The sequence below is a fragment of the Formica exsecta genome, unplaced genomic scaffold, assembly GCF_003651465.1.
Source record: "Formica exsecta isolate Colony F162 unplaced genomic scaffold, ASM365146v1 scaffold72, whole genome shotgun sequence".
NCBI lineage: Eukaryota > Metazoa > Arthropoda > Insecta > Hymenoptera > Formicidae > Formica > Formica exsecta.
Window position 1 is genome coordinate 1,554,670 of NW_021853485.1, and position 11,030 is coordinate 1,565,699.

General features: G+C 33.2%; 1 long non-coding RNA gene across 1 annotated transcript in view; it reads left to right on the forward strand.

Moving 5' to 3' along the window:
* Positions 1 to 11,030, forward strand: part of LOC115243485 — an 86,044-nt gene that overhangs the window by 25,699 nt on the left and 49,315 nt on the right. Inside the window, exon 2 of the long non-coding RNA XR_003885234.1 lies at positions 904 to 1,564. This is a non-coding gene — a long non-coding RNA (uncharacterized LOC115243485). The remainder of the gene's footprint in view (positions 1 to 903; positions 1,565 to 11,030) is intronic.

The following is an 11,030-nucleotide window of genomic DNA, read 5'->3' on the forward strand; positions in this document are numbered from 1 at the left end:
AATTTGATGAAATCCTTTATAATATTAATATACTAAAATTAATATATTAAGACAATTAATAAAGATCAAGATATTAATATATTAAGAAAATTAAATTAATATATTTTTAAGCTTACTTCCCAATCAATTCGAATCAATCTGACCGGCCAGTTATAATGAATTCAGAGCAATTCCGGTTCTAATGCGGCTATACAAAGGTGTTATATACACTCGGGAGGATAGTATGCAAGAGTTGGCGCCGACAGTTGTCTACTAGGCAACCTTGTATCGACAGCAAAATATAAATCTCGTCAGAGGTCAATGATTATGTAGCGCAGTACCGATAAATGCGACTACGCATGTACCATGATTGATACTTATGATCCATCCATGTCTTATCTCGGTAGAATATCGGTTAAAGTTATTAGTTCCACGTAGGTGGACGCGTTGCTATATATATCGTACATTAAAACTCGTACGGTCGAAAAGCATATGATTTTTCGATGAAAAGTCAATTAGAAAGAGAAAAATAGAAAATGGAAAATATCTTCTTATCATTTTTTATTCTGGAAAGAGATTCTATTTTTTTTAAAAAAGAAACTGATTTGCTATCCCTTGATTTTTCCAGAAGTCGATATTTTTCAAATTCTATGCGCAAAAATATACACTCTATATATAATATATATACTTACTACATAAATATATAATTTACCACATCAGAATGCTTCCTTGTTTTTCATGGAAATAAAATTTCCAATTAATCTGACAGAAATTTTTTTAACAAGATATTAATATATTAGAAATATATAAATATATATCAATATATTTTCAAACTCATGTTTCCAAAAATGATTTACATGCAATAATATAAACTGTCTTATATATAAAAAAAAAAATTTACACGAGAATATCTTTTTTTTACAGGAAGGACAACGGCATTTTAAAAGTCGACTCACACCAATCTCGGGATGATTGAATCAGGTCATAGTAGACACTTCACGAAATTATCTCGCCATTATTCTAGGAAATCCTGCGTTCTACGATATACATCTCGGAGTTTAGCGAGCGCTTCTCGTCGTGATCCCCCGAAGATGACGCGTATCATCCGCGTAACTGGCTCTTGTCCCACGGATAGGAAACGTTAATGGGTGCCCTCGCGAGCGAGGTGGGCGCCCATTAAAACTAGGATCCGGCGTTTAGAGCCGCTGACAAATGTGACGTGATCCGAGGCGCGCCGTATCCTCTTAGCTCTCTCGTCGCGCGCTTGCTCATCCGAGTTAATTGTCGGCCGCAATTAAGAGCCGTGTTTTATTGAACACATCGCGCGAGCGGGATCATGGGAAAGGGTTATATCGTCGTCCGGCCCGAAAAACGTAACGCCGCGTAAATCATGCCGTTAATTAGGCCCGCCGTCGCGAACGGCGACAACGAATTCACGTCTCGTTTCCTCGTTTTGCCTTAAAGATCCACGATGATTCCTCCCCTCCGCTTGTACCCGCGGACCTAAGATGACGGCGATGGCGCGATGGTGATCGCAGCTGGTGGCGAAAGGACGCACGGAGAGAAAATGCTAAGAGATAAATGGGTGAGTCGATGCTTCCTGTTGTATCTCGATATTTATGCTATTACATAGTTATTTATATCTTTCGTTTGATTGCGATAATAACGCAATAGTCATGTAATTAAGACACGAGTAATCGAGGAGAGATATAATCCTTGACGTATTTAAACGAAGCAAGATACGTATTTACAAGACATTTTCTCGTTTCCTATCTATTTTCTATTTATTTGAGTAGCTAGTTGTTAGATGAAACATTATTATTCGTTTTTATGAATTAATTTCCACGCAGAAGATACATGCGATAAACTATTAAATCCTTCAAAGCTTCAAAGATAAATAAATTTTATAATGCAACAAAATATAAAGAGGATAAAATCTCATTCGTTTTTCACTCCGTAACTTGGAGTTGAACTCCAAGTTTTTCGAAAGCGTTTACCTTCGATGGGTTTCGGAAATTCATGCTCGTCTCATCTACGCGGTGGACAATACTCTTGACGTTGCTTACCGCACGAGATGAGAATTTCTAACGAAGATGCATGCGTGGATGGCTCGTGATGAATTTCACGTGGGAAAAGTAAATACAACGGCATCCCGGTGTAACACATCGATTTGACGTGTTCCATATTAACTCTTCTATTAATGATGTAGGTACTTTGGAATTCTTTCAGCACATTTTAAATCTTGAGTAAACAACTCTTTGTCTTTGTGTCGTCTACCATATTACGTTTCGCGGTACAAGACTTAAGGTAGAAAAGAGAAAAACAGTAATGAATTTTTTTGTTTTTCGATATTGCGTAACACAGGATGATCCTTAATGACATGTATAATAAAGAGAAATATAGTATGCTGAATTTCAAGAAGATTGGAAATTGAACAGTTGAAAAAAAAAAAGATAACTTTACAACGATCTACATCTTATATACTACATTTATTTTATCCTTAATTAGAGAATTATATTACACGCCGCTAATACATTTTTCATTTTTATATCACGGATATTCTCGATTATCTGCCCGTATAATTATGTTGAAAGAACGGTCTGTGTATTTACGGATAATATTATGTAAAAGTTAGTTAGATTTAGTAAAATGGGTTAAGTTAAGTACGCATAACTCGCGTCAAGTTTTTACGGAAACGGTAAATTGTCATCGTGCCTAGTAAGGAGACAGTCTGACAAGATGAAGCTAGGCAGATAAGACGAAGACCTTTGCACGCGAGAAATAGATGGTTACACGCTTTAACGTATAAGCACGTTTTCAAGTGCATCTTAGACGAGCAGGTGATTATCCTCGTGGAGCATGAGAAAGGCACTGAGATGCCCGATATCTCCGAATGCTCCTCTCTCTTCTTCCTCTACTTAATTTATACCAACTTCAACAACTACTAGCGTGTCCACTGCTCTTTAAACAGATTGAAATATTTCAATTAAGTCATGTAATTCAATTTATAAAGTAATATATTTAATCCTGATTTTCAAATAGATTTTTTTTTAGAAGATAAATAAATAAAGTCATTAACTTTTCTTTAAATTTAAAACAGCTGCAACTTTGCATAATTGTTGAAATTTATAACTTTGTTATTCTAATAAATAACACATTTGATTGTATCGAAGAACATTACAAATAATGATGATCTCAAATTCAGAAAGTCGATCTCACTGTTATTTTTAGACGAAAAATTTCAATGAGCAATCGATATTTTTGATTGCGGCAAGGATACACGTAATTTAACATTTATCTCGTCAAAATGTACGACTATAGTGTCGTGCTGTCAAATAAAATTGCGAATTTAATGTCTCGTCGATCGTTACGATGAGCGATAAATGTTCGGAGCGCGTAATGAAAGCTTCGTTAAGCAAAAAATCGTTAATTATTGCGCCCTCGATTATTCTGAATCCGCGTACATACAGAAGATGGGATCTGAGGCGCGATTTATGCACGCTTAAATAGCGCGTTCAATTGCGCGACGTGCGCATAATTACGTACTTTGTCGCCCTTTGAATTTAATTTATTCATTTCGCACTGCGAAATGCAAGGACGGCTTGCTTCATCCAGATTTTCAATCTGCAACGCGGATGCCGAGAGGAGTCCCAGAGGACAAAAAAATTTTGATAATATTAATCCTTTACATACGAGACAAGTAACGCGTTTTAAAATAAACTAATATAAATTGCAATTGATAAAGCAGAAAAATATAAACTTTTAAAAATAAGTTATATATATTATAGAAATAAGTTGTATTGAAAGAAAGTCAAATTGTATCAAGAACAACGAAATTAAATTTGAAAAATTATACTAAATTGGATTTCTTCGTAAGTTGTCGCATGAGATAAGACATAGCATTCTTCTTTTTTTTTTTTTTTTTTTTTTTTCAAAAAACTAAACGGGTAAAAATTGTCTCGTTATGTCTTTAAAATATATTAGTACTTTAAATTGAGATTTTGTATCAATTTCAAAATTTGTCTAGTAAAAGCGATGGAAATAACTCCGCGCATTCTTCTTTTTTTTTTTTTTTTTTTACTTATCAGAAAACTAAAGCGTAAAAATTGTCTCGTTATGTCTTTAAAATATATTAGTACTTTAAATTGAGATTTTGTATCAATTTCAAAATTTGTCTAGTAAAAGCGATGGAAATAACTCCGCGACACTTTCGATCGACACTTTAATCTCGCTAAAACGGGAAGATTATAGGAAAACTGTCTCTCAACTGGGCATGCTCGCGCTACCGAGAGCTCCTCTCTCTCTCTCCCAGTACAAAAACAATTTGCAGGCGCGCGTGCATTATTGCACACGCGCTTAATGTACGCAAATCACAAACCATGGCGCTTTAATAAGCATCGAAGTGCAGATAGAATGTTGAGATACACACGCGAAACTATCGACCGCGAAGACTCGATATCGCCGCAGATCCGCGAAAGGTTAAGCGGGAGGAGAAAGAAGGAAGAAGAAAATGAAAAATAAAACTGCTCGGAAATCGTTCCTCTTCGCCGCATAATCTTATGCCGTTTGGCGAGCGATTACGCCACTATGAGAGCTGCGTTTAATATCGCAGGACGCGGATCGATCTCGCGTACCACTGCGAATTTTTCTCGAGCACACATACGCCTCATTGGTCCGCTTCGTCGTTGTGCAAGCCCTCGATTAGTACCCATGAAATTATTGAGCTACAAAGTAAATTGTGCTAATCCCGTTACTTTCGAAAATCAAACACTATAACAGCTGCAACACACTACTCATCTTTTTCTTTCTTTCTTTATTGCTTTTTTTTTAATCGAATTTTAAATCGAATCGTGTCATGATAGTCTTCACTTTTTTATTGTTTTTTATTTATTCTTATTATTAAGAGTGTGCTATATAATTATTATCGACGGTTATTGGTGATTTAAAGCTGACCTCTGCTGTGTGCATACAAATCTTCATATCCTTAACTAATCGGGATAAAATAACTTTTCTATTTTTAATATCTTTTTACATTCTTATTTCGAACTTTAGAAGGAATATTATACGCAGGATTTGCCGTTATCAAAGTACTGTCAAGTCCCTATCTTAATACAATACCGTGAAGAGTTAACATACTTCAACATATTTTTATTTATAATAAAAAGTTATTGCGTAGCTTCAATTTTATGATACGTCTTCGAGAACATTATTCGGAAAACTTTGCTCTAATCGTCTCGGGAACAAATTGTTATCTCAAACGCGGTGAAAGTCGCTATCTCGCGTAAGAGCTGTCCTGGAGCCATCCGCGAATAATCGTATGTAGGTATGCGACATAAGCGAACGAAAGTATGGTATGAGTGATTATTATCGCTCATGAGGCGAGTGTGTTAAATACCCAACTTGATCGAACTTTATACTAAATTTATGTTTTGTTTCTAAAACGGCACGCGGTGAGCGTAAAATGTCGCTTGCGGCAATAAGGTGTGCGGAATATACGTACATACCTGTACTGAGCAATCTCGAAAACGTGTTTCAATAAAGTTCATATAAACGCGGAAGAGCTAGAAAAGAAGATTAGTTTCTTCATCATGGTTATGGTAAACGATTCTATCTGTAAAAATAAAGCGTAACGCGTTATTCAGCGGATATTACACACACTCAATATTTCAATAATATGTTTCTTATCTATGAAATGTTTAAGGACTTTGCTACTAAGAAACGTGGTATACATGGCAGTTCCGACGATCCTATTACAAAGTCGTTTTAAAATTCTAAGTCGGGATTAAATATTGTCAATTATTTGAGGCACATCTTCTTATGTTTGCTATTTTGTTCCGCAATTTTCTTGTCTTATCAAATACAACGCGAACGTGATCGTAATAACTTGGCGCGATAATGTCTCGTAATATAATTTGTAGCGCTATAAAGTCTGTTATCAGTGCGTATTAAGCAGATGGAACGTAAGCAATAAAATTAAAGAATGTGCGAAGAGAAAAGTGGTACATACCGCATATTAGCATACATAAATAATTAATTGTAAGTTGCACGACATATATGTAGAATTGATATATGTGTAACACGATTACATATATTAATTGATTTAAGGCATACATTACCCTAAAAATTCTTTTGATAGATATAATTAGAGTTGTACAGATACAGATAGTTTAATAATTAACGATTATTAATGTATTATTTCACTATTTTTCACAGATTTTTCAATCAATTTGCAATCGTTATCATTTTAATAACGGGAATAAATACTATCACTTCTTGCTGAATATTATAATATTAAAAAAAAAAACAATTTTTCGTTTTTCAACGTTTTTAAAAATAATAGAAGTTTACAATTAATTGAAGAATAAAGTTTTACGCAAAATACAAGCTATAATAACAAAACAGGATATAATTTATTAAAGCAATTTTACACGCTTTAACATTTTTACTATAAATAATCACTAAAAAAAATATTTAAAGCTGTATTTTAAGAAAGTATAAAAAATATATAACATTTTATTGGAGTTTAAATTAGGAGTTTAGATAAAAATTTCGCGGAACTTTTCCCTTCGTCCCTCCTTTTGTATGCAAGTGACAGTGTCTCTTTAACTAGCGAGATGAATTTCTAAATACTTGATAACGTAAAAAAACACGATATTACGCGGAAAATCAGATTCTTAAATAATGACGTAGTTGCCTCATTTATTCTATGCTATCATATACGTTGTCCCGGTTATATACACAATATATATATATATATATATATATATATATATATATATACATATAATAATGTACCACATACAGCGTATACTCTTTCGCTAAAGATCCGTGTAAACCCGTTTAATATCCTCTTTATGACGAAGTAGATACTAAAGCAATGATCGCGATGTTTGCATTTACCACGCGGCCAAAGAGATGTGGCCGCTTCACTCCATCCATTATCCTTAACTGAAAGTAATTACAGGGGGAGGGGAAAAAAAAACATATTCACGCGGGTAACAACGTAACAGATTCGCGCGAGGAGATTAGGCTTTTTGCGTTTTCTACCGATCTCTCCTTTATTTATATTTCCTCGACACTCTTGTTTTATATACACGTACTCGGGAGGGAATCCCGAGTTATATTAAAGGAGTACCTGGCGGCTCGCGGACCGTAAACACACTCGAAAAAACTATAGCGCTAAATTATCTCGTATATACTATTAGAATGGCGGAACCGCTACCATCGCGTTGCAGCAGTTAATAAACTCGTTACCTAACATGTATTAACATACATCTCTTCGATAGGACACTGCGGAAAACGGCAGATTATTGCCGGGAAATATTTCGCGTTCCGTATTTAGTCTTACTGCCATTAAATTTCCTGCCGCGAGATATTTTTATCGAAGAGAGAAAGAGAGAGAGAGAGAGAGAAAGAGATGTATTACTAATTAAAATTATGATTGATTGATGTGTGAGAGAAAGTAATTAAATAATATAAAATATGATATACTAATAAAAATCTTATTTTTATGAAAAGATCGATGTACGCGACGCCCTAATTTTAAAGCAGATATAAACAAAATAATGAGTAATTTTTATTATATATATATATATATATATATATATATATCTTGACATTTAAACCGATTAAAATTGTATCACATTTAAATAGAGTACATTGCTACCGCATTTCGTTTAAATGTGTAATTCGTAATTGAACATTTCTTCAAGAATATGAAGAAATACAACTGTATTTCTAATTCATATCTTGTATTTAATGCTTAGTAAAAATTTTTTTATGATAGCCCGTCTTAATAATCGCGATTAACGTTGTCGATGGGCAAGAAATAAAATGGCCATTTAATCTCGATAAGAAACAGAGCGCTCCTTTTCACAGGATGCAGCTTCGGGCGATGGGAAGAAAGTTTCGCAAGAGTAGTTTAATTTTGTAGTCCGTTAGGCGATAAAACGCAGAGTGAAGGTCTATGACGAACTTTGTATAAACATATAGAAGCGAATGGCTACATGTAGTCGCTAATTATTGCACACGGTAATTATAAATGTCAATCATTAAAAGAATAAGGACAATAAAACAAGGAACATTCTCTTTCTCTTCTTTTTATTACCATTATAATTAAAAAATATAAAAAAATAGAAATTCTATATGCATTAGCTATCTTCAATTTGAGAATTAATATATATTTTTAACAATTAAATATTATAATTAAAGAAAAATAAATAATAAATAATTAAACATAATTTTTGTATTATCTTACGTAACTATGTTTCTTTTTAATATGATTAAATTTAACTTTAATTATGATTGACACTTGTGATCAATATTGTCGATCAACGAAAAATAAAGTTGCCGCTCAAGTTCGCAAAACGAAACGCTCCCTTCTCGTAGCTTCGAACGGTCGAAAGTTTCGTAAGTATGATTTATTTCTGCACTCCGTCTCATCAGAAACGAGAAACGGATCATGCGATGCGCTGCAACACAAAATTGATTGAATAACAAGTTCAGAAGCGGTCGTCCTTTAATTGCATGCGCGAGCTTTCGGTTACATGCTCCGTTTGCCACGAAGAGCAGTTTGTCTTTGAAAAGAAATTCATCGTAATCTTGTATTTTACGCGATACTCTTACTCTACAATATTTTATTATTCTTGTATTATTTGCACGATATCGATATCTTGTAAAATTATATTTATAACTTTGAATCAAGAATATACATTAAAGCCGTACGAAACAATCTTCGATATCGATAAAATCGTTTCAAGTAATCGCGTTACATCGAAATAACCGATTTCTAATTAGCGCATAAAATCGATTCAAGTAATAGTTACACTGAAACAACCGATTTCTAATTAGTGCGTGAAATCGGTTCAAGTAATTATATTGGAACAACCGATCGCGAAATCGATAGCATTATTCTCGATTTGTGATGTTGAAAAAATTAATATCAAAATCAATGCATATTAACTACATTAGAACAATCGATTCTGAAATCAATGTGCGCAATTCTATTTAATAAAAAATACATCAATTTAAAATTTAAATTATACTAAAAAGATATAATTAATATATTAAGAGATATTATTTAAATTAAATAATAAATATAAAATAATAAATTTTTATTTTATAAAAAATTTTGCTCTCTCTCTCTCTTTATTTTAATATCTGCTGTTGAAATAAACTTAACAACATATGCATGACACATGGTCGTTAGAGGGAGTTTGCGTAATTTCATTCAAGTTTAAAACATACGTAAATAATGTAATTATGATTGTTCCGAATTCCAAAATTATTTCTTTCGAGAAAAAAGTTTTGTAAGAAAATTCTCGATTATTTTTCTCGTGAAGAACCTCATCAGTTCGGAGATATGTTTATTCATCGCTAACTCGTGAACAGTTATAGTCAAATAACACTTGTTTCACAAGCATACTTTATTGACATCATTCCATTTAATTTGCATATTTGCTAATCTGACACTCATTTCTTTTCGTTAAATTTATAAATAGAGGACTTTTACAAATATTTATTGTCCAATTTTAGAAATGACTAGAGTAGAAGGATAATGACGGCGCGCGGAGGGGGGGTCATATTCCGTGTAATTCTATTCGCTACAATTTGGTTCTCCGCTTCTCGTCTCGCCGATTGATTAATGATCAAGGAGCGAGGCAGGTTGCTCTTTAACCGTACGGACGCGCCCTGTTTCGCCTGAAATTTATTTGTTTCACACTCGAGCTGCGGGTGTGTCGACTTGCGGAATGACACATAAATCAGCCTTCGCCATACCCGCCGTCCTCTTCTTTTTCCCCCGTTCCCTCGTTCTTTCGAATTCGCGGCTCCCACGACATGGATCGCTATCTCAGCAATGGATCCGGAATCAGTGAGAAGTGTCACGGACATTTCAGGAGGCTTCGTGAAATTTCGTATGAAGCAATTCATATGAAGCGTAAAAAAGTGGAGAGTGCAAAGAGATACGCACACTACATTCGTAGAATTTCTGCAGAAAACGCAGCGTTTCTTTTCACGTTGACATCGTAACATGGATTGGCAACATTTCTGAATTATTATCGTGATTAATTATCGTGACATAGTTTTAAAAATTAAAATCAATACTTTTTTACACATACATATATATATATATATATATATATATATATATATATATATCGATCTGATAATACTTCCAGCAATACTTTGCGGATTTGTGAAGCGCGAAAAAGTTACGCTTCGCTGCTCTCGAAGATGATTTAAAGAACTCCTGCTATTACATTTTATACATTGTGGAATTTTGCAAAAGCACTTTGCAGAAGCAACTAGCTATCCTTTATTGATGCACTAAGACGGTTTATGCTACTTTTCTCGACAAAACGTGCCATCGTAAAAGAAACTATTTTCGCCGTTCGTTAGCGTACGTGATCGCTTCGATGTAATGCTTTATTTCTGCCGTTGGTATCTATTTCTACCTTACAATATCCACTACGGATATTGATGCAATGAAGCAGCGCATAACGGCATTAAAATTTCATTAAAAATAAGGTCTGACAAAATAGAAAAAAATAAAGAACGACGACTTTAATGTAAAAATTATTCAATGATTCACACTTTCTTTATTTCACTTGTTTTAATATATTCTCTACTATTACTTTTAATTATACAAAAATAGTTACTCTCTTTTATATTTTATCATTCTACATTGCTAGCTTCTAATTTTAATTAAATTCCAAATTTATTTCGTTATTGTTCTATGTTGTTGTAATAATAGACATATTATAATGATTATCTACAAACGAGGAAAAAGGCAATAATTATTTTTAATATAATAAAATACGACTAAAACGCGATATAAATGCATTAATTTTTTGTATATTTAATTCTATCATATTTTTAAACTCGCCGACTAAAATGTATTGATCAATAGCTACATTTTTTTTTTGAAGGATGTTTAACAGATTTATAAAATATAAAATCTTTTGAATTCAATTTATTTACTTTTTATTTTACTCAAGAAAATAATATATATATTTGCCTGATAAATAAAAAATATATATTTGTCTAATTAG